Source organism: Panulirus ornatus, chromosome 2, assembly GCF_036320965.1.
Source record: "Panulirus ornatus isolate Po-2019 chromosome 2, ASM3632096v1, whole genome shotgun sequence".
NCBI classification, from domain to species: domain Eukaryota; kingdom Metazoa; phylum Arthropoda; class Malacostraca; order Decapoda; family Palinuridae; genus Panulirus; species Panulirus ornatus.
In genome coordinates, this window is record NC_092225.1 from 31,976,553 (window position 1) to 32,004,524 (window position 27,972).

General features: G+C 40.9%; 1 protein-coding gene and 1 long non-coding RNA gene across 27 annotated transcripts in view; one reads left to right on the forward strand and one right to left on the reverse strand.

The window, feature by feature from the left end:
* Positions 1 to 16,157, forward strand: part of beta-Spec (spectrin beta chain) — a 211,948-nt gene extending 195,791 nt beyond the window's left edge. For all 22 annotated transcript variants that reach the window (XR_011714206.1, XR_011714211.1, XR_011714208.1 and 19 more), the window contains one exon: positions 15,554 to 16,157. The gene's annotated coding sequence lies outside the window, so the exon portion shown is untranslated. The remainder of the gene's footprint in view (positions 1 to 15,553) is intronic.
* On the reverse strand, positions 1 to 27,972 carry LOC139755937 (uncharacterized). Of its 5 annotated transcripts, none has more exons than XR_011714219.1 (3): positions 27,836 to 27,972; positions 11,260 to 11,393; positions 1 to 96 (listed from the first exon to the last, which is right to left on the reverse strand). It is a non-coding gene; the product is annotated as an uncharacterized lncRNA (long non-coding RNA). The 5 variants fall into 5 exon arrangements; XR_011714216.1 differs by lacking the exon at positions 27,836 to 27,972 and adding an exon at positions 27,607 to 27,671; XR_011714218.1 differs by lacking the exon at positions 27,836 to 27,972 and adding an exon at positions 27,607 to 27,638 and having other exon boundaries at positions 11,260 to 11,390.

The following is a 27,972-nucleotide window of genomic DNA, read 5'->3' on the forward strand; positions in this document are numbered from 1 at the left end:
TCAGGGTTAATCTTCATTTATTATAAAAGTAACTGAACATACTTGCAGATGAACCAATGGAAACTCCAGTGATAGACATAAATGGTGAGGAGGACACTGAAATATGAAAAACAGAAATTAGAGAGATGAAAATGATTTAGAACTTACAAGACAATCAAAAGTTCCTAGTACCTCCAAAGGAATTACATGTGGTCCCTGCAGACTGTCAGTCCACAGAGTAATATTTCATGGTGACATTCAAGAATTAGGGCACAAAGTGCAACAGTATAAATTTGAAGAAATTTCATATTTCTTTTAAAATACTTTCCATTGGCAATTAACACTGAAAAATGTTTTTAATTCTAATGCCTTTTAATAATATAAGAGCAAAACAACTTGAGATTCTTGCCTTATTCCAGCCACTGATGGTCACTTTATTTGGATCATGAAGTTTTTCATATGCTTAATGTGCTATATACAGAAAACCTACCCGACTTGAAACCATTAAAATGCATAATAAAATGGCCAAAAATATCAACAAACATAAATATCACAAACTAAACTGGATTAGCTGACTTTCGAATGCTTGAAAACTTCATTTCACACCCATCTTACTCCACAACCACCTACCTCCAGCCCTCATTACAGCATTTTTAATAAGTATCATTAAATGTTGTTTGATTTACTGACAAAATGACAAAATATTTTGAATCACAGAATAATAGGGGATTAAGAATACTTCCCACGTATTCCCTGCATGTCGTAGAAGGCGACTAAAAGGGGAGGGAGCGGGGGGCTGGAAATCCTCTCCTCTCGGTTTTTTTTTTAATTTTCCAAAAGAAGGAACAGAGAATTGGGCCAGGTGAGGGTATTCCCTCAAAGGCCCAGTCCTCTGTTCTTAACGCTACCTCGCTAATGCGGGAAATGGCGAATAGTTTGAAAGAAAAAAGAAAATACAGAAAACCTACCTGACTTGAAACCATTAAAATGCGTAATAAAATGGCCAAACATATCACAAACTAAACTGGATTAACTGACTTTAGAAAGCTTGAAAACTTCATTTCATATCCATCTTACTCCACAACCACCTACCTCCAGTCCTCACTACAGCATTTTTAATAAGTATCATTAAATGTTGTTTGATTTACTGACAAAATGACAAAAGATTTTGAATCACAGAATAATATACATCATAAGTGTGGTATACTTATGGTAAGGAGTTTCAGGTATAATGGGGTAGGAGAGAAAGAACTGTACCTCTATCTTCCCTGTGTGTTGTGGAAGGCAACTAAAGGGTGCAGGAGCAGCAGGCTGGAAACTCTCCTCAATTTTTAAAGGGTGAAACAGAAGCCAAGCAGGGAGTGCTCATTCTCCTCAAATGCTCAGGCTGGAGTGACTAAATGTGCGTAGATATGAAAAAAAAAAAAAGATGAGAAGAGAGTAGCAGTATTGTAACCAATATGGAAGGAGGTGCTGCTATTGTGGAAAGTAAAGAAGCTTGGAACTGGGAAGAGCACTGAGTTTCAGCACCTCAAGGGGTATTCTAATTTTCCTGGAGTAATCAAGTCTCAACCTGCCTTCTTCTGGTGACCTTGTTAGTACACCCATTAGGGGTGGAACTAAATGGGGAGGCGTTACCTAATTACACTAGGGCAATAGTTTTAGATCTGGATAAACACCTGAGATCTAACTTTATTTTTGACAATTTTGGAGCCATGCTGCCACGGGAAGCACTGCGCTGGAGTTGCCCTCTGCTAGTGACCTGTCTAGAGTTGAGGCCCAGGAGACCGGAGGGGGGGCAGCGCTGGAGTCTACCAGTTATGCCAAGGGTTAAAAGGAACAAGCGACTGTGCTATGGATTGTGGAAACCCATATCTTTGGTCAGGGTGTGTGGAGTGAAAATGGAAATGATGAATGCAAGTCATGGGAGGGCCTGTAAGGAGGTGACCCTCTTTGCTAAAGGTCCCTGCACTTGTATCCTCTTCTTTCCCTCCTTACCCATACATGTAACAACTGCTCCCTTCCCTTCTCCCAGGCACCTGGAGTGAATGGGATTAGGGCTGAAATACTGAAGGAGGAGAGATACTGATGGAGGAGAATGTGTGATAGAGTGGATGCCTCTTATATGTAATTTGGCATGGAAAGGGTGCAAAGGATGTATGTAGCAATTATATGGGAATAAGTCTATTAAGTATATCAGGAAAAGTGTATGCAAGAATAATGACAGTGATGGAAGTGACTGAATGCAGAATAAGTGAAGAGCAAGCAGGTTTTCAGAAAGGCAGAGGATGTGTGGATCTGATTTTTGTAGTGAAGATGAACGAGGAAAAGTATTTAGAGAAAGTTAAGTTGTATGCAGCTTTTATGGATCTGGAGAAAGCATATGACAGTCAAGTGGAATGTTTAAAGGATATATGGTATAGGGGGAAAACTGTTGGATGGTTTTTTACTATATATATGGATGGAGTGATAAAAAGATGAAAGAAAAACTAGGGAAAAGGGTTGCAGAGACAAAGTGAGATGGTGAGACATGGTGGCTAGTGGCAAGTATAGATTTTGTAAAACTACATAAAAGGAAAGAAGAAAGTGTAATAAATTGTGCTGTGGATATATTGGGGGGGGGGGGGGAGAGAGAGAGAGAGAGAGAGAGAGAGAGAGAGAGAGAGAGAGAGAGAGAGAGAGAGAGACAGGATGTGAGGGAATTTAAGTATCTGGGAACTGTCTTGGGTAAGTGTAATGATATGGAAGGAGAGATAAGGGATAGAGCAGTACAAGGTAGAAAGAGTCATTGCGTCCCTTAATAGAATAATGAAGGGAAGAGGTGTAAGTATGGAAGTGAAGAGAGGATAAAGGGACAGCATAGTCCTCCCAACCCTGACCAATACAGCTGAAACATGGGCATGGAATGAGGCACAGGTCAAGAATCCAGACTGTGGAAATGAGCTATTTGGGAAGAGCATTTGTTGAGACTAGATGAAATGAATAAAGAAATGAAAGGATTTTTTTTTTTTTTTTTTTTTTTTTTTTTCTGTCTCCCGCGTTTGCGAGGTAGCGCAAGGAAACAGACGAAAGAAATGGCCCAACCCACCCCCATACACATGCCTTGATTCAATCCACTGACAGCACGTCAACCCTGGTATACCACATCGCTCCAATTCACTCTATTCTTTGCCCTCCTTTCACCCTCCTGCATGTTCAGGCCCCGATCACACAAAATCTTTTTCACTCCATCTTTCCACCTCCAATTTGGTCTCCCTCTTCTCCTCGTTCCCTCCACCTCCGACACATATATCCTCTTGGTCAATCTTTCCTCACTCATTCTCTCCATGTGACCAAACCATTTCAAAACACCCTCTTCTGCTCTCTCAACCACGCTCTTTTTATTTCCACACATCTCTCTTACCCTTACGTTACTTACTCGATCAAACCACCTCACACCACACATTGTCCTCAAACATCTCATTTCCAGCACATCCATCCTCCTGCGCACAACTCTATCCATAGTCCACGCCTCGCAACCATACAACATTGTTGGAACCACTATTCCTTCAAACATACCCATTTTTGCTTTCCGAGATAATGTTCTCGACTTCCACACATTCTTCAAGGCTCCCAGAATTTTCGCCCCCTCCCCCACCCTATGATCCACTTCCGCTTCCATGGTTCCATCCGCTGCCAGATCCACTCCCAGATATCTAAAACACTTCACTTCCTCCAGTTTTTCTCCATTCAAACTCACCTCCCAATTGAATTGACCCTCAATCCTACTGTACCTAATAACCTTGCTCTTATTCACATTTACTCTTAACTTTCTTCTTTCACACACTTTACCAAACTCAGTCATATATATATATATATATATATATATATATATATATATATATATATATATATATATTTTTTTTTTTTTTTATACTTTGTCGCTGTCTCCCGCGTTTGCGAGGTAGCGCAAGGAAACAGACGAAAGAAATGGCCCAACCCCCCCCATACACATGTACATACACACGTCCACACACGCAAATATACATACCTACACAGCTTTCCATGGTTTACCCCGGACGCTTCACATGCCTTGATTCAATCCACTGACAGCACGTCAACCCCGGTATACCACATCGCTCCAATTCACTCTATTCCTTGCCCTCCTTTCACCCTCCTGCATGTTCAGGCCCCGATCACACAAAATCTTTTTCACTCCATCTTTCCACCTCCAATTTGGTCTCCCTCTTCTCCTCGTTCCCTCCACCTCCGACACATATATCCTCTTGGTCAATCTTTCCTCACTCATTCTCTCCATGTGACCAAACCATTTCAAAACACCCTCTTCTGCTCTCTCAACCACGCTCTTTTTATTTCCACACATCTCTCTTACCCTTACGTTACTCACTCGATCAAACCACCTCACACCACACATTGTCCTCAAACATCTCATTTCCAGCACATCCATCCTCCTGCGCACAACTCTATCCATAGCCCACGCCTCGCAACCATACAACATTGTTGGAACCACTATTCCTTCAAACATACCCATTTTTGCTTTCCGAGATAATGTTCTCGACTTCCACACATTCTTCAAGGCTCCCAGAATTTTCGCCCCCTCCCCCACCCTATGATCCACTTCCGCTTCCATGGTTCCATCCGCTGCCAGATCCACTCCCAGATATCTAAAACACTTCACTTCCTCCAGTTTTTCTCCATTCAAACTCACCTCCCAATTGACTTGACCCTCAACCCTACTGTACCTAATAACCTTGCTCTTATTTACATTTACTCTTAACTTTCTTCTTCCACACACTTTACCAAACTCAGTCACCAGCTTCTGCAGTTTCTCACATGAATCAGCCACCAGCGCTGTATCATCAGCGAACAACAACTGACTCACTTCCCAAGCTCTCTCATCCCCAACAGACTTCATACTTGCCCCTCTTTCCAAAACTCTTGCATTCACCTCCCTAACAACCCCATCCATAAACCAATTAAACAACCATGGAGACATCACACACCCCTGCCGCAAACCTACATTCACTGAGAACCAGTTACTTTCCTCTCTTCCTACATGTACACATGCCTTACATCCTCGATAAAAACTTTTCACTGCTTCTAACAACTTGCCTCCCACACCATATATTCTTAATACCTTCCACAGAGCATCTCTATCAACTCTATCATATGCCTTCTCCAGATCCATAAATGCTACATACAAATCCATTTGCTTTTCTAAGTATTTCTCACATACATTCTTCAAAGCAAACACCTGATCCACACATCCTCTACCACTTCTGAAACCACACTGCTCTTCCCCAATCTGATGCTCTGTACGTGCCTTCACCCTCTCAATCAATACCCTCCCATATAATTTACCAGGAATACTCAACAAACTTATACCTCTGTAATTTGAGCACTCACTCTTATCCCCTTTGCCTTTGTACAATGGCACTATGCACGCATTCCGCCAATCCTCAGGCACCTCACCATGAGTCATACATACATTAAATAACCTTACCAACCAGTCAACAATACAGTCACCCCCTTTTTTAATAAATTCCACTGCAATACCATCCAAGCCTGCTGCCTTGCCGGCTTTCATCTTCCGCAAAGCTTTTACTACCTCTTCTCTGTTTACCAAATCATTTTCCCTAACCCTCTCACTTTGCACACCACCTCGACCAAAACACCCTATATCTGCCACTCTATCATCAAACGCATTCAACAAACCTTCAAAATACTCACTCCATCTCATTCTCATATCACCACTACTTGTTATCACCTCCCCATTTGCGCCCTTCACTGAAGTTCCCATTTGCTCCCTTGTCTTACGCACTTTATTTACCTCCTTCCAGAACATCTTTTTAGTCTCCCTAAAATTTAATGATACTCTCTCACCCCAACTCTCATTTGCCCTTTTTTTCACCTCTTGCACCTTTCTCTTGACCTCCTGTCTCTTTCTTTTATACATCTCCCACTCAATTGCATTTTTTCCCTGCAAAAATCGTCCAAATGCCTCTCTCTTCTCTTTCACTAATACTCTTACTTCTTCATCCCACCACTCACTACCCTTTCTAATCAACCCACCTCCCACTCTTCTCATGCCACAAGCATCTTTTGCGCAATCCATCACTGATTCCCTAAACACATCCCATTCCTCCCCCACTCCCCTTACTTCCATTGTTCTCACCTTTTTCCATTCTGTACTCAGTCTCTCCTGGTACTTCCTCACACAGGTCTCCTTCCCAAGCTCACTTACTCTCACCACCCTCTTCACCCCAACATTATATATATTATCCCTGGGGATAGGGGTGAAAGAATACTTCCCACGCATTCCTCGCGTGTCGTAGAAAGTGACTAGAGGGGACGGGAGCGGGGGGCCAGAAATCCTCCCCTCCTTGTATTTTTTTAACTTTCTAAAATGGGAAACAGAAGAAGGAGTCACGCGGGGAGTGCTAATCCTCCTCGAAGGCTCAGATTGGGGTGCCTAAATGTGTGTGGATGTAACCAAGATGTGAAAAAAGGAGAGATAGGTAGTATGTTTGAGGAAAGGAACCTGGATGTTTTGGCTCTGAGTGAAACGAAGCTCAAGGGTAAAGGGGAAGAGTGGTTTGGGAATGTCTTGGGAGTAAAGTCAGGGGTTAGTGAGAGGACAAGAGCAAGGGAAGGAGTAGCAGTACTCCTGAAACAGGAGTTGTGGGAGTATGTGATAGAATGTAAGAAAGTAAATTCTCGATTAATATGGGTAAAACTGAAAGTTGATGGAGAGAGATGGGTGCTTATTGGTGCATATGCACCTGGGCATGAGAAGAAAGATCATGAGAGGCAAGTGTTTTGGGAGCAGCTGAATGAGTGTGTTAGTGGTTTTGATGCACAAGACCGGGTTATAGTGATGGGTGATTTGAAAGCAAAGGTGAGTAATGTGGCAGTTGAGGGAATAATTGGTATACATGGGGTGTTCAGTGTTGTAAATGGAAATGGTGAAGAGCTTGTAGATTTATGTGCTGAAAAAGGACTGATGATTGGAAATACCTGGTTTAAAAAGCGAGATATACATAAGTATACAATATATATATATATATATATATATATATATATATATATATATATATATATATATATATATATATATATTTTGGAAGGAGGTTAACAGTGTAAGACAAGAGAACAAATGGGAACATCGTTGAAGGGGGCTAATGGGGAAGTAATAACAAATAGTGGTGATGTGAGAAGGATATGGAGTGAGTATTTTGAGGGTTTGTTGAATGTGTTAGATGATAGTGGCAGATATAGGGTGTTTGGGTCGAGGTGGTGTGCGAAGTGAGAGGGTTAGGGAGAATGACTTGGTAAACAGAGAAGAGGTAGTGAAAGCTTTGCGGAAGATGAAAGCTGGCAAGGCAGCGGGTTTGGATGGTACTGCAGTGGAATCTATTGAAAAAGGGGGTGACTGTATTGTTGACTGCCTGGTAAGGATATTTAATGTATGTATGGCTCATGGTGAAGTGCCTGATGATTGGCAGAATGCATGCCTAGTGCCATTGTACAAAGGCAAAGGGGATAAAGGTGAGTGTTCAAATTACAGAGGTATAAGTTTGTCAAGTATTCCTGGGAAATTATATGGGAGGGTATTGATTGAGAGGGTGAAGGCTTGTACAGAGCAGCAGATTGAGGATGAGCAGTGTGGTTTCAGAAGTGGTAGAGGATGTGTGGATCAGGTGTTTGCTTTGAAGAGTGTACATGAGAAATACTCTGAAAAACATATGGATTTGTATGTAGCATTTATGGATCTGGAGAAGGCATATGAAAGAGTTGATAGAGATGCTCTGTGGAAGGTATTAAGAATATATGGTGTGGGAGGCAAGTTGCTAGAAGCAGTGAAAAGTATTTATCAAGGATGTAAGGCATGTGTACAAGTAGGAAGAGAGGAAAAAGACTGGTTCTCAGTGAGTCATTTTGCGGTAGGGGTGTGTGATGTCTCCATGGTTGCTTAATTTGTTTATGGATGGGGTTAATAGGGAGGTGACTGCAAGAGTTTTGGAAAGGGGCAAGTATGCAGTCTGTTGTGGATGAGAGGGCATGGAAAGTGAGTCAGCTGTTGTTCGCTGATGATACAGCGCTGGTGGCTGATTCGGGTGAGAAACTGCAGAAGCTGGTGACTGAGTTTGGTAAAGTGTGTGAGGGAAGAAAGCTGAGAGTAAATGTGAATAAGATCACGGTTATTAAGTACAGTAGAGTTGAGGGACAAGTCAATTGGGAGGCAAGTTTGAATTTGGAAAGACTGGAGGAAGTGAAGAGTTTTAGATCTCTGAGAGTGGATTTGGCAGCAGATGGAACCATGGAAGCAGAAGTGAGTCACAGGTTGGGGAAGAAGCGAAAGTTTTGGGAGTGTTGAAAAATGTGTGGAAGGCGAGAAAATTATCTCGTAAAGCAAAAATGGATATGTTTGAAGGAATAGTGGTTCCAACAATATTATATGGTTTCGAGGTGTGGGCTATAGATAGGGTTGTGTGAAGGAGGGTGGATGTGTTGGAAATGAGATGTTTGAGGACAATATGTGGTGTGAGGTGGTTTGATTGAGTAAGTAATGAAAGGGTAAGAGAGATGTGTGGTAATAAAAAGAGTGAGGTTGAGAGAGCAGAAGAGGGTGTTTCTGAAATGGTTTGGGCACATGGAAAGAATGAGTGAGGAAAGATTGACAAAGAGGATGTATGTGTCAGATCTGGGTGGAGGGAACGAGAAGTGGGAGACCAAATTGGAGGTGGAAAGATGGAGTGAAAAAGATTTTGAGTGATCGGGGCCTGAACGTGCAGGAGGGTGAAAGGCGTGCAAGGAATAGAGTGAATTGGAACGATGTGGCATACCGGGGTCGACGTGCTGTCAATGGATTGAACCAGGGTATGTGAAGCGTCTGGAGTAAACCATGGAAAGTTCCGTGGAGCCTGGATGTGGAAAGGGAGCTGTGGTTTCGGTGCATTATTACATGACAGCTAGAGACTGAGTGTGAACGAATGGGGCCTTTGTTTTCTTTTCCTAGTGCTACCTCACACACATGAGGGGGGAGGGGGTTGTTATTCCATGTGTGGCAGGGGTGGTGATGGGAATAAATAAAGGCAGACAGTATGAATTGTGTACATGTGTATATATGTATATGTCTGTGTGTATATATATGTGTACATTGAGATGTATAGGTATGTATATTTGCGTGTGTGGACGTGTATGTATATACATGTGTATGTGGGTGGGTTGGGCCATTCTTTCGTCTGTTTCCTAGCGCTACCTCGCTAATGCGGGAGACAGTGACAAAGCAAAATAATGATAAAAAATGTCTGTGTGTGTATATATATGTGTACATTGAGATGTATAGGTATGTATATTTGCATGTGTGGACGAGTATGTATATACATGTGTATGAGGGTGGGTTGGGCCATTCTTTCGTCCGTTTCCTTGCGCTACCTCGCTATTGCGGGAGACAGTCACAAAGCAAAATAATAATTAAAAATGTATATATATGTGTACTGTTGAAATGTATAGGTATGTATATGTGCGTGTGTGGACATGTATGTATACACATGTGTATGTGGGTTGGTAAGGCCATTCTTTTGTCTGTTTCCTTACATTACCTTGCTAACGTGGGAGACAGCAATAAAGTATAATAAAAAAATATATATAAAAAAAATCATTATAGTTAGTTGCTGTCTCCCGCATTAGCGAGGTAGCGCAAGGAAACAGACAAAAGAATGGCCCTAACCCACCAACATACAAATGCATATACATGAACGCCTACACACGTACATATACACATCTATGCATTTCAATGTATACATAAATATACATTTATACACATGTACATATTCATACTTGCTGCTTTCATCCATTCCTGTCACCACCCCGCCACACATGAAACAGCACCCCCTCCCCACCATGCTCACGAGGTAGTGCTAGGAAAAGACAACAAAGGCCACATTCATTTACACTGTCTCTCACTGTCATGTGTAATGCACCAAAACCACAGCTACCTTTCCACATCCAGACCCCACAAAACTTTTCATGGTTTACCCCAGATGTTTCACATGCCCTGATTCAATCCATTGACAGCATGTTGACCCCGGTATACCACATCGTTCCAATTCACTCTACTCCTTGTGAGCCTTTCACCCTCCTGTATGTTCAGGCCCTGATCGCTCAAAAGCTTTTTCACTCCATCTTTCCACCTCCAATTTGTTCTTCCACTTCCTGTTTCCCCCACCTTTGACACATATATCCTCTTTGTCAATCTCTCCTCACTCATTCTCTCCATGTGACCAAACTATTTCAATACTCCCTCTTCTGCTCTCTCAACCATACTCTTTTTATTACCACACATCTCTCTTACCCTTACATTACTTACTTGATCAAACCACCTCACGCCATATACTGTCTTCAAATATTTTATTTTCAACACACACACCCTCCTCCACACAACCCTATCTATAGCCCATGCCTTGCAACCATATAATATTGTTGGAACTCTATTCCTTCAAACATACCCATTTTTGCTCTCCGAGTTAACGTTCTCGCCTTCTACACATTCTTTAACGCTCCTAGAACCTTCGCCCTCTCCCCCACCCTGTGAATCACTTCCACTTCCATGGTTCCATCCACTGCTAAATCCACTCCCAGATATCTAAAACACTTCCTCCAGTTTTTCTCCATTCAAACTTACCTCCCAATTAACTTGTCCCTCCACCCTACTGCATCTAATAAATAACCTTGCTCTTATTCACATTTACTCTCAACTTTCTCCTTTCACGCACTACCATGGCAACAAAAAGAATTTATAAGGAGTAAGTAACATCTTGGATCTGAAAGTATCTCTACTAGAAAGGTATAGAATCAAGTCAGTAATACTTCTTGTAAATATACCAGAAAGATATCCGATGCATATGGGTGAATGCCCTGCAACAAAATACTGAAAGATTATATAAAGCAATACTAAGTGAATTAAGAAACATATTTGGGCTGACTACTGAAATATTAAAAATAAAAATAGATTCAGCTGGTCAGTTTATGATGAACCTCAAACAGACAGTTTGAATATTCAAGCATACTAGCAGCACTGAGAAGTAAAATACTGTTATTCAAGAAGCAATACATGCTGTAAGCACTGTGCCCAATCCCTGCCATGCTAGCAAAATACTGTCATAGATACTGGCAGTATTTTGATATCTGAGAACTTTCACAACAAGAGACATAAAACTTGATGACAATGATGAATGTTTACAAAAGAAACAAAATTTAGTATTGTGTCAATTGAACCTTTGTGGTGAAGCAATCAGCGTTGTTTACCATGATGCATTCACAGGCCGCCTGGGGTTGAGCTCACATAGGTTTGAATCCTGCTTGTCGCAGCCAGTCCATAATCAACCCAACTGTTCATCCTCCTCCAGCTGCTGGTTAATAAAATAGATACTTGATTTACCTTGGATATATATACATATATAGCATTAATGAAATGGCCTTGGTTTAAGCATTCAGTTGTCTTTGCCATTTGAAAGAGAGAGAGAGGATGGAACAGTGGAATTGCCTTTAAAGGGTAAAAGAACTGGAACTATATCCTAGAACTATATCCTAGAAAGTAGTGAGATATTAATAGATATATTACACATGACAGCTTGAGACTGTGAACAAATGTGGCCTTTGTTGTCTTTTCCTAGCCTGAAAATACACAGTTGAGGTATTACTTAATTGGGAGGTTATGATAGTTACTACTTAACTAATCATACAAGAGCTTATTAAGATTTGGGTGAGCTGGCTATTTCCGCTTTTGAAAAGCATTTGGGTGCAGTATAAACTGGGTAGCAGAGATACACAGGGACGTTTACTGAGCAAATAGTATGACTTAATATTATGAACTTGACTGAAAATTAAGACTTGAATAATACAGTAATACATTAGCTGTGATACTATACTTGCTGCAACAAAGGAGTAAAGGAATATGTATTGAACCTGAAAGACTTTAACAAGGAAGATACAAAGTTCTTAAGCCTGCAAAAATATTATGGAACAAACTTAAAATACATCATATGTGAATGCTCCAGAAGGAAGCTTGAATGGGTGTTTTAAGATACTACCAGGAGAAATTGGAAAAATGAAACAGCTAAAGAAACTTATAAAAGAAAACTCAACATGTTGAAAATAGTCCCAGATGAATTGAGAATATACAATTGAGCAACAGGGGAGAGGAATAGTCTTAGTCATCAAAATATAAGCATTATATACTAGCAATGCTATTATGGTAAAATCTCATCATAGATACTCATAGGTTGGTACTCTCTCTCTCTCTCCTGAAACCTGACAAAGTAATGTACATTACTGGATATGCTTGGGACACCAATGCAGTCCTGATCAATGAAACAGGGAGAGAGATGAAGCAATCTTGGATTAGTTTAAAACATTGATTAAATACAAAACAATATATACAACGTGATAGACCAATATACATGCATAATAAGCTATAAGAAAAGCAGAATATAGTGATGAGCCACATGAAATGGAAACTGGTTGCAGACAGAATCCCAGCTATTTTTTTTCTTTCATACTTATTTGCTGTTTAATGAATTGGTGAGGTAGTGCCAGGAACAGACAAAGAAAAGGCCTCATTCACTTGCATTCAAACTCAAGCTGCCATGTGTAATGCACTGAAGCCACATCCCCTACATACAGCCAAGCCCTCAAACCTTTCCATGGTTTAGTGACTGCATCATAAACCATGGTTCAGCCCTATGACAGCACAATGTGCTCTCATCCTAGCTGTAAATACAATAACTCTAGTAGCTTACAGATCATCAAAACCAAGCTAAATGACTAAGAAAATATCAACAAAAGTTGAAGAAATACTGAAGGTATTGGGTGACTGCAACATTCATTAAACTGAATGGCAGGAAGGTGGAGCAACTGACAAACATAAAGGAAAGGAATAATGGATCAGCAAATGAAAGAGAACAGTTCCAAAGGCTAAAAATCTGTGAATCATTCCATCTTGTTCAAATAAACCATAGACTAACAATGAACAACAAAAAGACAGACCTTTACAAATGACAAGACTATTTTTGGATACAGAAGTAATTAATAAAGTCCTATCAGATGTCACTATCAGACAAATCACTACATAATACAGTTAATACAGTGTGTTAATAAATGTGAACAAGTTACAAAAACAGAGGATAACAACAAATTAAGCAACATGAACTTTCACAATGACTAAAGAGATAATGTTGAACACAAACTGGAACAGGACTAAAAAAAAAAAAAAAAAAAATAATAATCTGGACTTACACCTAATGGAAATATATATAGTGTGAAACAAAATAAAAATAGTGTGAAACAAAGGATAAAAAGAGACAAAAACAGTGGATAAATAAAAGTGACTTGCCAACCACTGGGGCTTTGTTCGTGTTCCTGGAAGACCCTGTGGTTGGCAAGATACAGGGCTACTGGATAATCGGGGGTTAGGGGAAGTGACTCTTGAGATACACACATTAAGTCCTATACTGAGCACCTCAAGGTTAGAAAGAAGCATATCTGATTTCAAAGAGGGCATAATAAATCTATAAAAGTGCAAAGAAATGATGTACAAAACTAAGGTAATTATATCATGGCCAAATATCATCACCAAAAAGCTGTCAGTCAGCTACACTTCTACAAAGGCTACTTAAATACTTAGCCAAGCAGAACCACCTGATAATGACACTCCTGCTTCTCCCTAGAAATGGTGACCTGCCAAGCTGGTCCCCAAGCAGCCTTTGGACACATAAAACTCACCCAGTGCATGGGCAAAATTTTGGTGGTGCAAGGGAAAATTATGGATACTCAAAAATTCATGCTTTGGTTGGTAAAATGGTATATATTATTCGAAGTATGTATGCTCAATACCATGGTTGGCAAAACTGCTGTATGCAGGGGTCCTCTATACCAAGATAAGCTTGGAAAGGACATGTAGAGAAGTCTGTTGAGAGTACATGTTAAGTTGTATGGGATAGTAGTGACTGAAAGGGTGAAGGCAAGTACAGAGGATTAAGGAACAGTGGTTTCTGAAGTGACAGAGGATGTGTGGATCAGGTGTTTGCTTTAAGAACATGTATGAGAAATACTTAAAGAAACAGAGGGATTTGTATATGGTATTTATGGATCTGGAGAAAGCATATGAAAGGGTTGATAGAGATGCCTTGTGGAAGGTCTTAAGAATATATGGTATGGGAGGAAAGCCACTAGAAGCAGTGAGCAGTTTTTATCAAGGATATAAGGTGGAAACATGAAAAAGATGAGAGGACAATGAGTGGTTCCAAGAGAAGGATGGTTTGCGGCTGGGGTGTGTGATGTCACCATGATGTTTTATTTGTTTATGGATGGGGTTGTGAGGGATAAAAATGAACGAGTCTTTGAGAGAAAGGCAAACATACAGTCGGTAAGGGATAAGGAGGAATGGGAAGTTAGTCAGATGCTGTTTGCTGGTGAGACAAAACTGGTGGCAGATTCAAGCATAAAATTACAGAATTTGGTGATTGAGTTTGAAAGTGTGCGTTAAAGAAGGAAGGCACGACTGAATGTGAGTAAAAACATGGTTATTAGGTTTAGCAGGATACAGAGCAATTTGGGTTGTGAGTTTGAATAAGAAAATTTTGAAGAAAAGTTTTGGATAGCTGGGAGTGGACATGGCATCAAATAGAACCATGGAAGCAAAAGTAAGCCTTAGGATGGGTGAAGGGGCAAAGGTTGAAGAATGCGTGGAAAGAGAGGTAGTTATCTGGGAGGGCAAAAATGAGTTTGAAGGTATAGTGTCCCAACAATTTTGTATGGATGGAAGGCATGGGCTATATACTATGGGTGGAAGAGGGTGTATGTGTTGGAAATGAAATGTCTGACAATATGTGGTGTGAGGTGGTTTGATCAAGTAAGTAATAATGGGTAAGAGGTGTGGTAATAAAAAGTGTGGTTGAGAAAGCTGAAAAGCGTGTACTGAAATGGTTTGGACATCTGGAGAGAATGAGAGGAGAGGGTGACAAAGAGGATATGTATCAGGATGTGAAGCAGCCAGGGGAACCATTAAAAGTTCTGTAGGACCTGGTTGTGAATACTGGGCAGTGGCTTCAGTGTACTGCATATAATAGCTACAGAATGGATGTAAGCGAATGTAATCTTTCTTTGTCTGTTCCTGGCACTACCTTGCTAATGCAGGAAACAGTGATCAAGTATGAAAATTAAAAATCCTGCTAGATGCTGTTGCCAAAGGGAGTGGATGGTGGGAAGAGAGCCTTCAGACTTTTCTATCCTTACCTCATTCACTTAGATTAGAAATAGCAACAGACAAAAGTAAGTTCTAAGCAGATCATTTACACATGGACCAATGGGCCTTCTGTTATCTGTCATTCCCTCTCTCTGTCTGTTTCTATGCCTGTCTTTCTTACTCATATGCAAACACACATTTCAGAAACGTGAAACCAGTGATACAACTCACCAAACCTCTCTCTCTCTAAATGTAATTTAATGCATTTTTCATTACATTCTGCGGACTAGTTTTGCAAAGCCATTTATTCCTTTTAATTTTTTCTAGGTTGGGACCCAGGTTCTTGGTAGCAGATGGCTGTTCGTATATGGAGTCCTAATGTATACAGTGAAGTACAAGTGTGGCTGCTGTCTCACTTGATATTTATACCAGTTGAAGGAAAACTGACCAGAAATTGATTGCCAGTGTGATTTATCAAGGTATAAAGTGAATATTTTCAATGAAATATAGACTTGTATGTATCATATGATCAATCATAAGGACAAATAAATAATGTATTATAAAAAACATGTATTATTGCTTCTTTATAGTTGTTTCATGTACTTTTTTAAAAGATGACTATGTATACCTTAGCCTTTTAATTACTTTACTTTTTATATTGATTTTAAGTACATTGACAAATGATATTTTTACAGTGTATATTTTTGGTCTTTGAATCAAAAACTGTTCATACCAAGGAAAACTGATTTCAAGTTATTCCTTTTTATATGCACCTTCCTGATTACATTATGACTCAGACAGTCTGAATAGTTTTCAGTTTCCTCAGTTGTTCATAACTTTTGTAATCTTTTACTTGTTCCTAATTACTTTATAAGGGAAAGGACCGGTATTCATGGAGTGTATTCTCAAAAATAAATTTATTGCTAAAGAATGATCTTTTATTGTCCAAATTTTTTTTAATAATGTACTTGTAGATCATTAGCATATGGCAGTATACTCTCCCAGGATATGCACCTCAAAGATCTTAATTTGAGCCCTAGAACATAACTAAGGGTGATAGTTTGGAGTTAATAACTCATTCTACTGCCCTAAACTGAGATAATATTTCTTACAAGTGAAGATGCCAATCTGCATAGTTTAAACAAGCATATCTGAAGCAGGGGATAGCAATGATGCTTTCCTGTGGGGTGCGGTAGCGACAAGAATGGATGAAGGCAAGCAAGTATGAATATGTATGTGTGTATGTATGTAATGTCTGCATATGTGTATGTACATGTATGTATAAGTGCGTATGTGGGTGTTTGTGTATATACATGTGTATATGAGTGGATGGGCCATCCTTCATCTGTTTCCTGGCACACCTTGCTGATGCGGGAAACAGTGATTATGTATCATAAATAAAATTGTGTAACTTTCTTTTTATTGTAATGGGCTTTATCTTGGTTATGTACTTTTTACTTGATGGCATCCTCTTGTTTGGTCAATAGAATAGTTAATATTTGTTATTGATGCCTAAACTCATTTTCCCCTCAAAAACATGGGTTTTCGTAGTTGATACATTTTTGTTGAATGTCTAACTTATATCAAAATTCTGAGAATTCCATCTAAACAACATTTTCTCTCAGAATAAAGATCAGTAATTTTTTTTTCTAAATTAGCTGAGATATCACAGACACATCTTCTATTGTGCTGTGGTTAGCGTTCCTGACCATGAGGCATTTATGGGCCATCCAAGGTTGAGCCCATATGTTCAAATCCTGGTAGTGGCCGTCAGCCCATAGTCAACCCAGGTGTTCATCCATTCCAAGGGGTTGATTGATAAAATGGGTACCTGGCTCAGGCTAAGGTGTGTATGTATACATCCCCTCTTCAACACGTCTGAATTCTGTTCTGACTGACCGATCAGATCTCGAAATGTTTGTCAGAGGTGGAGGGAATGAGAAGTGGGTGACCAAATTGTAGGTTGAAGGATGGAATGAGAAAGATTTTGAACCACTGGGTCCTGAGCATACAAGAGGGTGAAAGGCATGCATGGGACAGAGTGAATTAGAAGGATGTGGTATACCAGGGTCAACGTGCTGTCAATGGATTGAACCAGGGCATATGAAGCGTCTGGGGTAAACCATGGAAAGTTTCATGGAGCCTGGATGTGGAAAGGGAGCCATGGTTTCTGTGCATTACACACATGACAGCTAGAGACTGAGTGTGAACAAATGTGGCCTTTGTTGTCTTTTCCTAGCGCTACCTCGTAGGTGCCCAGGGGGAGGGGGTGCCATTTCATGTGTGGCGGGGTGGTGACAGGAATGGATGAAGGCAGCAAGTATGTATATATATGTACATGTGTATATATGTATATGTCTGTGTATGTATATGTAAGTATACATTGAAATGTGTAGGCCATTCTTTCGTCTGTTTCCTTGCAACACCTCGCTAACACAGGAGACAGCAACAAAGTATAATATATATTTATATTATTCATTATACTTTGTTGCTGTCTCCTGCATTAGTGAGGTAGCACAAGGAAACAGATGAAAGAATGGCCCAATCCACCCACATAAACATGTATATACATACACATCCACACGCACATATGCATACCTATACATCTCAATGCATACATATATATACATACACAGACATATACATATATACACATGTGCATAATTCATACTTGCTGCCTTTATTCATTCCCATCGCCACCCTGCCAAACATGAAATGACAACCCCCTACCCCCGCATGTGCGCAAAGTAGCACTAGGAAAAGACAACAAAGGCCACATTCAATCACTCTCAGTCTCTAGCTGTCATGTATAATGCACTGAAACTATTGCTCCCTTTCCACATCCAGGCCCCTCAAAACTTTCCATGTTTTACCCCAGATGCTTCACATACCCTGGTTCAATCCACTGACAGCACGTCGACCCTGGTATACCACATCGTTCCAATTCACTCTATTCCCTGCATGCCTTTCACCCTCCTGCATGTTCAGGCCCTGATCGCTCAAACTCTTTTTCACTCCATCTTTCCACCTCCAATTTGGTCTCCCACTTCTCGTTCCCTTCACCTCTGACACATATATCCTCTTTGTCAATCTTTCCTCACTCATTCTCTCCATGTAACCAAACCATCGCAAAACACCCTCTTCTGCTCTCTCAACCACTCTTTTTTATTACCACACATCTCTCTTACCCTTTCATTACTTACTCGTTACTCGATCAAACCACCTCACACCACATATTGTCCTCAAACATCTCATTTCCAGCACATCCACCCTCCTCTGCACAACTCTATCTATAGCCCATGCCTCGCAACCATATAACATTGTTGGAACCACTATTCCTTTAGACATACCCATTTTTGCTTTCCGAGATAATGTTCTCGCCTTCCACACATTTTTCAACGCTCCCAGAACTTTTGCCCCCTCCCCAACCTGTGACTCACTTCCGCTTCCATGGTTCCATCTGCTGCCAAATCCACTCCTAGATATCTAAAACACTTCACTTCCTCCAGTTTTTCTCCATTCAAACTTACCTCCTAAATGACTTGTTTCTTAACCCTACTGTACCTAATAACCTTGCTCTTATTCACATTTACTCTCAGCTTTCTTCTTCCACACACTTTACCAAACTCAGTGACCAGCTTCTGCAGTTCCTCACCCGAATCAGCCACCAGCGCTGTATCATCAGTGAAAAACTGACTTACTTCCCAAGCTCTCTCATCCACAATGGACTGCATACTTGCCCCTCTCTCCAAAACTTTTGCATTAACCTCCCTAACAACCCCATCCATACACAAATTAAACAACCATGGAGACATCACACACCTACATTCACTGAGAATCAATCACTTTCCTCTCTTGCTACTCATACATGTCTTACATCCTCGATAAAAACTTTTCACTACTGCTAACAACTTGCCTCCCACACCATACATTCTTAATACCTTCCGCAGAGCATCTCTATCAACTCTATCATATGCCTTCTCCAGATCCATAAAAGCTACATACAAATCCATTTGCTTTTCGAAGTATTTCTCACATACATTCTTCAAAGCAAACACCTGATCCACACATCCTCTACCTCTTCTGAAACCACACTGCTCTTCCCCAATCTGATGCTCTGTACATGCTTTCACCCTCTCAATTAATACCCTCCTATATAATTTCCCAGGAATACTCAACAAATTCATACCTCTGTAATTTGAGCACTCACCTTTATCCCCTTTGCCTTTGCACAATGGCACTATGAATGCATTCCGCCAATCCTCAGGCACCTCACCATGAGTCGTACATGCATTAAATATCCTTACCAACCAGTCAACAACACAGTCATCCCCTTTTTCCTTTTTAATAAATTCCACTGCAAATGCATCCAAACCCGCTCCCTTGCCGGCTTTCATCTTCCGCAAAGCTTTTACTACCTCTTCTCTGTTTACCATACCAAACCCTCTCACTTCACACACCACCTTGACCCAAACACCCTATATCTGCCACTCTATCATCTAACACATTCAACAAACCTTCAAAATACTCACTCCGTCTCCTTCTCACATCACCACTACTTGTTATTACCTCCCAATTAGCCCCCTTCACCGATGTTCCCATTTGTTTTCTTGTCTTATGCATTTTATTTACCTCCTTCAAAAACATCTTTTTATTCTCCCTAAAATTCAATGATACTCTCTCACCCCAACTCTGTGAAAAAAAGAAATGCTTGCTAATGCGGGAAATGGCGAATAGTTTGAAAGAAAAAAAGAAATATATATATTTTGGATGTTAATGTGCTGAGAGGTGCAACTGGAGGGATGTCTGATCATTATCTTGTGGAGGCTAAGGTGAAGATTTGTATGGGTTTTCAGAAAAGAAGAGTGAATGTTGGGGTGAAGAAGGTGGTGAGAGTAAGTGAGCTTGGGAAGAAGACTTGTACGAGGAAGTACCAGGAGAGACTGAGTACAGAATGGAAAAAGGTGAGAACAATGGAAGTAAGGGGAGTGGGGGAGGAATGGGAGGTATTTAGGGAATCAGTGATGGATTGCGCAAAAGATGCTTGTGGCATGAGAAGAGTGGGAGGTGGGTTGATTAGAAAGGGTAGTGAGTGGTGGGATGAAGAAGTAAGATTATTAGTGAAAGAGAAGAGAGAGGCATTTGGACGATTTTTGCTGGGAAAAAATGCAATTGAGTGGGAGATGTATAAAAGAAAGAGACAGGAGGTCAAGAGAAAGGTGCAAGAGGTGAAAAAGAGGGCAAATGAGAGTTGGGGTGAGAGAGTATCATTAAATTTTAGGGAGAATAAAAAGATGTTCTGGCAGGAGGGATATAAAATGTGTAAGACAAGGGAGCAAATGGGAACTTCAGTGAAGGGCGCAAATGGGGATGTGATAACAAGTAGTGGTGATGTGAGAAGGAGATGGAGTGAGTATTTTGAAGGTTTACTGAATGTGTTTGATGATAGAGTGGCAGATATAGGGTGTTTTGGTCGAGGTGGTGTGCAAAGTGAGAGGGTTAGGGAAAATGATTTGGTAAACAGAGAAGAGGTAGTAAAAGCTTTGCGGAAGATGAAAGCCGGCAAGGCAGTTAGTTTGGATGGTATTGCAGTGGAATTTATTAAAAAAGGGGGTGACTGTATTATTGACTGGTCGGTAAGGTTATTTAATGTATGTATGACTCATGGTGAGGTACCTGAGGATTGGCGGAATGCGTGCATAGTGCCATTGTACAAAGGCAAAGGGGATAAGAGTGAGTGCTCAAATTACAGAGGTATAAGTTTGTTGAGTATTCCTGGTAAATTATATGGGAGGGTATTGATTGAGAGGGTGAAGGCATGTACAGAGCATCAGACTGGGGAAGAGCAGTGTGGTTTCAGAAGTGGTAGAGGATGTGTGGATCAGGTGTTTGCTTTGAAGAATGTATGTGAGAAATACTTCGAAAAGCAAATGGATTTGTATGTAGCATTTATGGATCTGGAGAGGGCATATGATAGAGTTGATAGAGATGCTCTGTGGAAGGTATTAAGAATATATGGTGTGGGAGGCACGTTGTTAGAAGCAGTGAAAAGTTTTTATCGAGGATGTAAGGCATGTGTACGTGTAGGAAGAGAGGAAAGTGATTGGTTCTCAGTGAATGTAGGTTTGCGGCAGGGGTGTGTGATGTCTCCATGGCTGTTTAATTTGTTTATGGATGGGGTTGTTAGGGAGGTGAATGCAAGAGTTTTGGAAAGAGGGGCAAGTATGAAGTTTGTTGTGGATGAGAGAGCTTGGGAAGTGAGTCAGTTGTTGTTCGCTGATGATGTGGCGCTGGTGGCTGATTCATGTGAGAAACTGCAGAAGCTGGTGACTGAGTTTGGTAAAGTGTGTGAAAGAAGAAAGTTAAGAGTAAATGTGAATAAGAGCAAGGTTATTAGGTAGAGTAGGGTTGAGGGTCAAGTCAATTGGGAGGTAAGTTTGAATGGAGAAAAACTGGAGGAAGTAAAGTGTTTTAGATATCTGGGAGTGGATCTGGCAGCGGATGGAACCATGGAAGCGGAAGTGGATCATAGGGTGGGGGAGGGGGCGAAAATCCTGGGAGCCTTGAAGAATGTGTGGAAGTCGAGAACATTATCTTGGAAAGCAAAAATGGGTATGTTTGAAGGAATGGTGGTTCCAACAATGTTGTATGGTTGCGAGGCGTGGGCTATGGATAGAGTTGTGCGCAGGAGGGTGGATGTGCTGGGAATGAGATGTTTGAGGACAATCTGTGGTGTGAGGTGGTTTGATCGAGTAAGTAACGTAAGGGTAAGAGAAATGTGTGGAAATAAAAAGAGCGTGGTTGAGAGAGCAGAAGAGGGTGTTTTGAAATGGTTTGGGCACATGGAGAGAATGAGTGAGGAAAGATTGACCAAGATGATATATGTGTTGGAGGTGGAGGGAACGAGGAGAAGTGGGAGACCAAATTGGAGGTGGAAAGATGGAGTGAAAAAGATTTTGTGCGATCGGGGCCTGAACATGCAGGAGGGTGAAAGGAGGGCAAGGAATAGAGTGAATTGGATCAATGTGGTATACCGGGGTTGACGTGCTGTCAGTGGATTGAATCAGGGCATGTGAAGCTTCTGGGGTAAACCATGGAAAGCTGTGTAGGTATGTATATTTGCGTGTGGACGTGTATGTATATACATGTGTATGGGGGTGGGTTGGGCCATTTCTTTCGTCTGTTTCCTTGCGCTACCTCGCAAATGTGGGAGACAGAAAAAAAAAAAAAAAATATATGTGACCAAACCATTTCAGGGATTGTTATCATTATTATTATCATTATATATTCATTCATTATACTTTGTTGCTGTCTCCCGCATTAGCGATGTAGTGCAAGGAAGCAGACGAAAGAATGGCCCAACCCACCCACATACACATGTATATACATACACGTCCACATGCACATATATATACCTATACATCTCAATGTATACATATATATATACACAGACATTTATACACATCTACATAATTCATACTGTCTGCGCTTGTTCATTCCCGTCGCCACCCTGCCACACATGAAATGATAACCCTCTCCCCCCACATGTGCAGGAGGTAGCACTAACAAAGGCCACTTTTGTTCACACTCAGTCTCTAGTTGTCATGTATAATGCACTGAAACCACAGCTCCCTTTCCACATCCAGGCCCTACAAAACTTTCCATGGTTTACCCCAGATGCTTCACATGCCCTGGTTCAATCCACTGACAGCACGTCGACCCCGGTATACCACATCGTTCCAATTCACTCTATTCCTTGCACGCCTTTCACCCTCCTACATGTTCAGGCCCCAATCACTCAAAATCTTTTTCATTCCATCTTTTCACCTCCAATTTGGTCTCTCACTTCTCCTCGTTCCCTCCACCTCTGACACATATATCCTCTTTGTCAATCTTTCCTCACTCATTCTCTTCATGTGACCAAACCATTTCAAAACACCCTCTTCTGCTCTCTCAACCACACTCTTTTTATTACCACACATCTCTCTTACCCTTTCATTACTTACTCTATCAAACCACCTCACACCACATATTGTCCTCAAACATCTCATTTCCAGCACATCCACCCTCCTCTGCACAACTCTATCTACATTCCACGCTTCGCAACCATATAACATTGTCGGAACCACTATTCCGTCAAACATACCCATTTTTGCTTTCCGAGAAAACGTTCTCCCCTTCCACACATTTTTCAACACTCCCAGAACTTTTGCCCCCTCCCCCACCCTATGACTCACTTCCACTTCCATGGTTTCATCCACTGACAAATCCACTGCCAGATATCTAAAACACTTCACATTATTATTATTATTATTATTAGGATTATCTTGGTCGCTGTCTCCCACATTAGTGAGGTAGCACAAGGAAACAGATGAAAGAATGGCCCAACCCACCCATATACACATGTATATACATAAACGCCAACACACGCACATATACATACCTATACATTTCAACGTATATATACATATACATACACAGACATATACATATATACACATGTACATATCCAAACTTGATGCCTTCATTCATTCCAGTCGCCACCCAGCCACACATGAAATGGCACCCCCCTCCCCCCGCATGCACCGAAAATAGTGTCAGGAAAAGACAACAAAGGCCACATTCGCTCTCACTAAGTTTTTAGCTGTCATGTGTAATGCACCGAAACAGCAGCTCCCTTTCCACTTCCAGGCCCCACAAAACTTTCCATGGTTTACCCCAGATGCTTCACATGCCCTGGTTCAATGCACTGACAGCATGTCGACCCTGGTATACCACATCTATATTTATTTATTTATATTTATTTTGCTTTGTCGCTGTCTCCCGAGTTAGCTAAGTAGCACAAGGAAACAGACGAAAGAATGGCCCAACCCACCCACATACACATATATATACATACACGTCCACACACACAAATATACATACCTATACATCTCAATGTATACATATATATACACACACAGACATATACATATATACACATGTACATAATTCATACTGTCTGCCTTTATTCATTCCCATCGCCACCTCGCCACACATGAAATAACAACCCACTCCCCCCTCATGTATGCGAGGTAGCGCTAGGAAAAGACAACAAAGGCCCCATTCGTTCACACTCAGTCTCTAGCTGTCATGTAATAATGCACTGAAACCAAAGCTCCCTTTCCACATCCAGGCCCCACAGAATTTTCCATGGCTTACCCCAGACGCTTCACATGCCCTGGTTCAATCCATTGACAGCACGTCGACCCTGGTATACCACATCGTTCCAATTCACTCTATTCCTTGCACGCCTTTCACCCTCCTGCACGTTCAGGCCCCGATCACTCAAAATCTTTTTCACTCCATCTTTCCACCTCCAATTTGGTCTCCCACTTCTCCTCGTTCCCTCCACCTCTGACACATATATCCTCTTTGTCAATCTTTCCTTACTCATTCTCTCCATGTGACCAAACCATTTCAAAACACCCTCTTCTGCTCTCTCAACCACACTCTTTTTATTACCTTACATCTCTCTTACCCTATTATTACTTACTCGATCAAACCACCTCACACCACATACTGTCCTCAAACATCTCATTTCCAGCACATTCACCCTCCTGTGCACAACTCTATCCATAGCCCATGCCTCGCAACCATACAACATTGTTGGAACCACTATTCCTTCAAACATACCCATTTTTGCTTTCCAAGATAACATTCTCGACTGGAGTGAATTGGAACAATGTGGTATACTGGGGTTGATGTGCTGTCAATGTACTGAACCAAGGCACGTGAAACATCTGGGGTAAACCATGGAAAGGTTTGTGGGGCCTGGACGTGGATAGGAGTCTGTGGTTTTGGTGCATTACGCATGATAGCTAGAAACCGAGTGCGAACAAATGTGGCCTTTGTTTTTCTTGGTGCTACCATGCTGAAGCATTCTTCTATTTCTCTCCCTCCAGTACTCCTCTACTGTATTTCTCCATGTCACTATTGGTTACACACTCACACCAGCCCCTTTAATTCATACACTCTCCTTGTAAACTCTTGGTTTTGCACATTTCCCAAATGCCTAAACCATCTTGAAGTATTACATTTCACCCACCCTAAAATTCATTCCATTTGCATTCCCTGTCAAAACAAGTCTCTCATACACCCCCAAATTACTTTCTTCATTCCATCTAATACTGCATGCTCCTCTGAAGCTCCCTTTTTTCCAAAGCAGTATTCTTGGCCTCGTGACTTATCCTTTATCAGGTTTTGGCTGCATAGGCCAAGGTCAGGAGAACTATGCCACCCCTTAATCCTTTCTTCACTTCCATGCTTACACATCATTATTCTATTAAGGAACCCAATGTCTCTAGAATTCTACCCTAAACTCTTCTCTTCCTTATCTCTGCTTCCATATCAACAAACTTACCAATGATAGCCCACAAATACTTAAATTCTGTCACCTCTTTCAGTCTTTTGTGTCCCCATTATCCAAAAAGGTTTAATAAACTTTTCTTCTCTCACTTGACAGATTTGCAAAATCTATACTTTCATTGTTTTTTTTTCCAAACACCATTATTTTATTTCAACGAGCATTTACCTTCAATTGCTGACAATTACATCATAAAACACACTACACCCTTCCACAACTCCTCTGCACTCTCAGCAAACAATACAATATCATCTGCAAGCAAGCTTCTCTCTAGGCACCATACCTCACCACCACACTCCATCTCTTCTCCACTTTTCCCTAGCTTTGCTTTCATCTTTAAACATATTCATTTATATGTTAAAAAACAATGGTGACATCACATGGCCCTCCCTTACACCCACATGTATAATGAAACTCACTCAACTCTATACATTCTTACCCATGCATTTTGCTCCTCTACAGAAGGTTTTCGCACCACGGGACAGATGTCCCCCTACCGCATATATCCTTCACACAACTCATCCCATAAAGCATTACACTGATCTCTATCATAAACTTTCTCCAGATCTATGAAAGTCGCATAAAGCTTCTTACCTTTCACAAGGTACTTTTCCACAGTAATTTTTACTGCAAAAATCTGATCCACACATCCCTACCTTTCTAAAATGATATGGTACACTTAGCATAATTATTCCCCTGTAACTGCTGCGTACATTCACAGAACCTTTTCCTTTGATTAAAGGAACAATAATGCTAGGCTAACAGGGCCTTAACTTGCAGGAGGGGGTGTGGCATGCATGAGATGAAGCAAGTTGGGGTGATTTGTACTAGGGGTGACCTGCTGTCAGTGGGCTGAACCAGGGTATATATAAAGCTCAAGGGAAGCCAAGAAATGGTCTATGGAGCTTGGTTGTGGAAAAGGGGGCTCTCGTTACAGGGCATTATACGTGACAGCTTTAGAGATATGAATAAATGAATTAACTTTCTTTGTGTATTCCTGGCATTACCTCCATAATGCATGATACCTCAAACATGCATAAAAAAGTAATAATTTTCTTAAATTTCAAAGTACTTGACAATGAGTTGGTCAATCTGGTCTGAATAAGAATTTTCTAAAAACAGTATATTTCAGAACTTATATGTATAACATTGCTCTTGAGAGAATTTTTCAATATCTGGTTGACAATTTTCTTGGAAATACATTTCTTTCTAGCTAGCTCACTCACCTATTGCCTAATATTACATGATTCACTTCTGAATATGCAGATAGAGAGCAGAAGACAACTGTGAGGGTAGCCACTTTCCTCATCAAGTAGGTAAGAAAGGCAGGGCAGCCAGTGTGTAAACCAGTGGACTAATTTACTAGCTAATTAAGACGACACTTCTTGTATTGATTTTTTTCTATTTAATTATGTACTAAGTTTCAAACTACTAGAGAACGCTGGCTTGCTGGTTAGCTTAATAAAGATAATAGCTTTGTTACCCAGAAAGTTGGCTATAGGTAATGTCTCTACTAGTTTGCTCTATACACAGATTCAGTAAGGGAACACGTTACTACTGGCGAGGAGCTTTATGCGAATAAAATACTGTATGCAAAAAAAAATGTCTACCTGGGAGTAAACCTCCAGCTTCATTTTTATTTTCATCTTTTCAGCTCGTTAAGGGAGTCTTTTTAGATGCCACTGTTATGCTAGTGTTCGTCTCAAGTTGGAGATTCATTTCTAATAACTACTTGTAAAACTGACAATTCACTTATGTAATGTATAATCCACCATTTCCGCAATGATGGTTAAATGAAGTTAACTGCAGGTGCCCTCAAGGTTGGGTCATCTCCATCAAAAACCTGATACAAACTTCACTTGCCTACTGCCCAAACTAACTGATTATAAAGTTTCTCAGGATATATACAGCTAACCCATTCATGACTTACCAACGTTAAATAAAAAAAAGGCGCAATTTACATTTTCTCTCTCACCTCATCCCTCCTCATGTTTGCGTGTAGTTGCCACATCCGCCACCAGGTGGACGGATATCCGGGGAGTTAGCGCGGGCATTTCAAAAGGATTTCAAAGCGGATAATAGAGAGAGAGAGAGAGAGAGAGAGAGAGAGAGAGAGAGAGAGAGAGAGAGAGAGAGAGAGAGAGAGAGAGAGAGAGAGAGAGAGAGAGAGAGATCACGTGGGAAACGTAACTGATTACACTTACTATATTACATGGTTATGCGAGGGGGCCCCTCTCAAGGTCTTGGAGCTGAGTGACCTTTTAGTCTGCTTAACACAAAAGCCTTCCCTGCTTCAGACCATGTAAATCTTGTACACAAGGGAGCAGTAGAAGAAATTTGT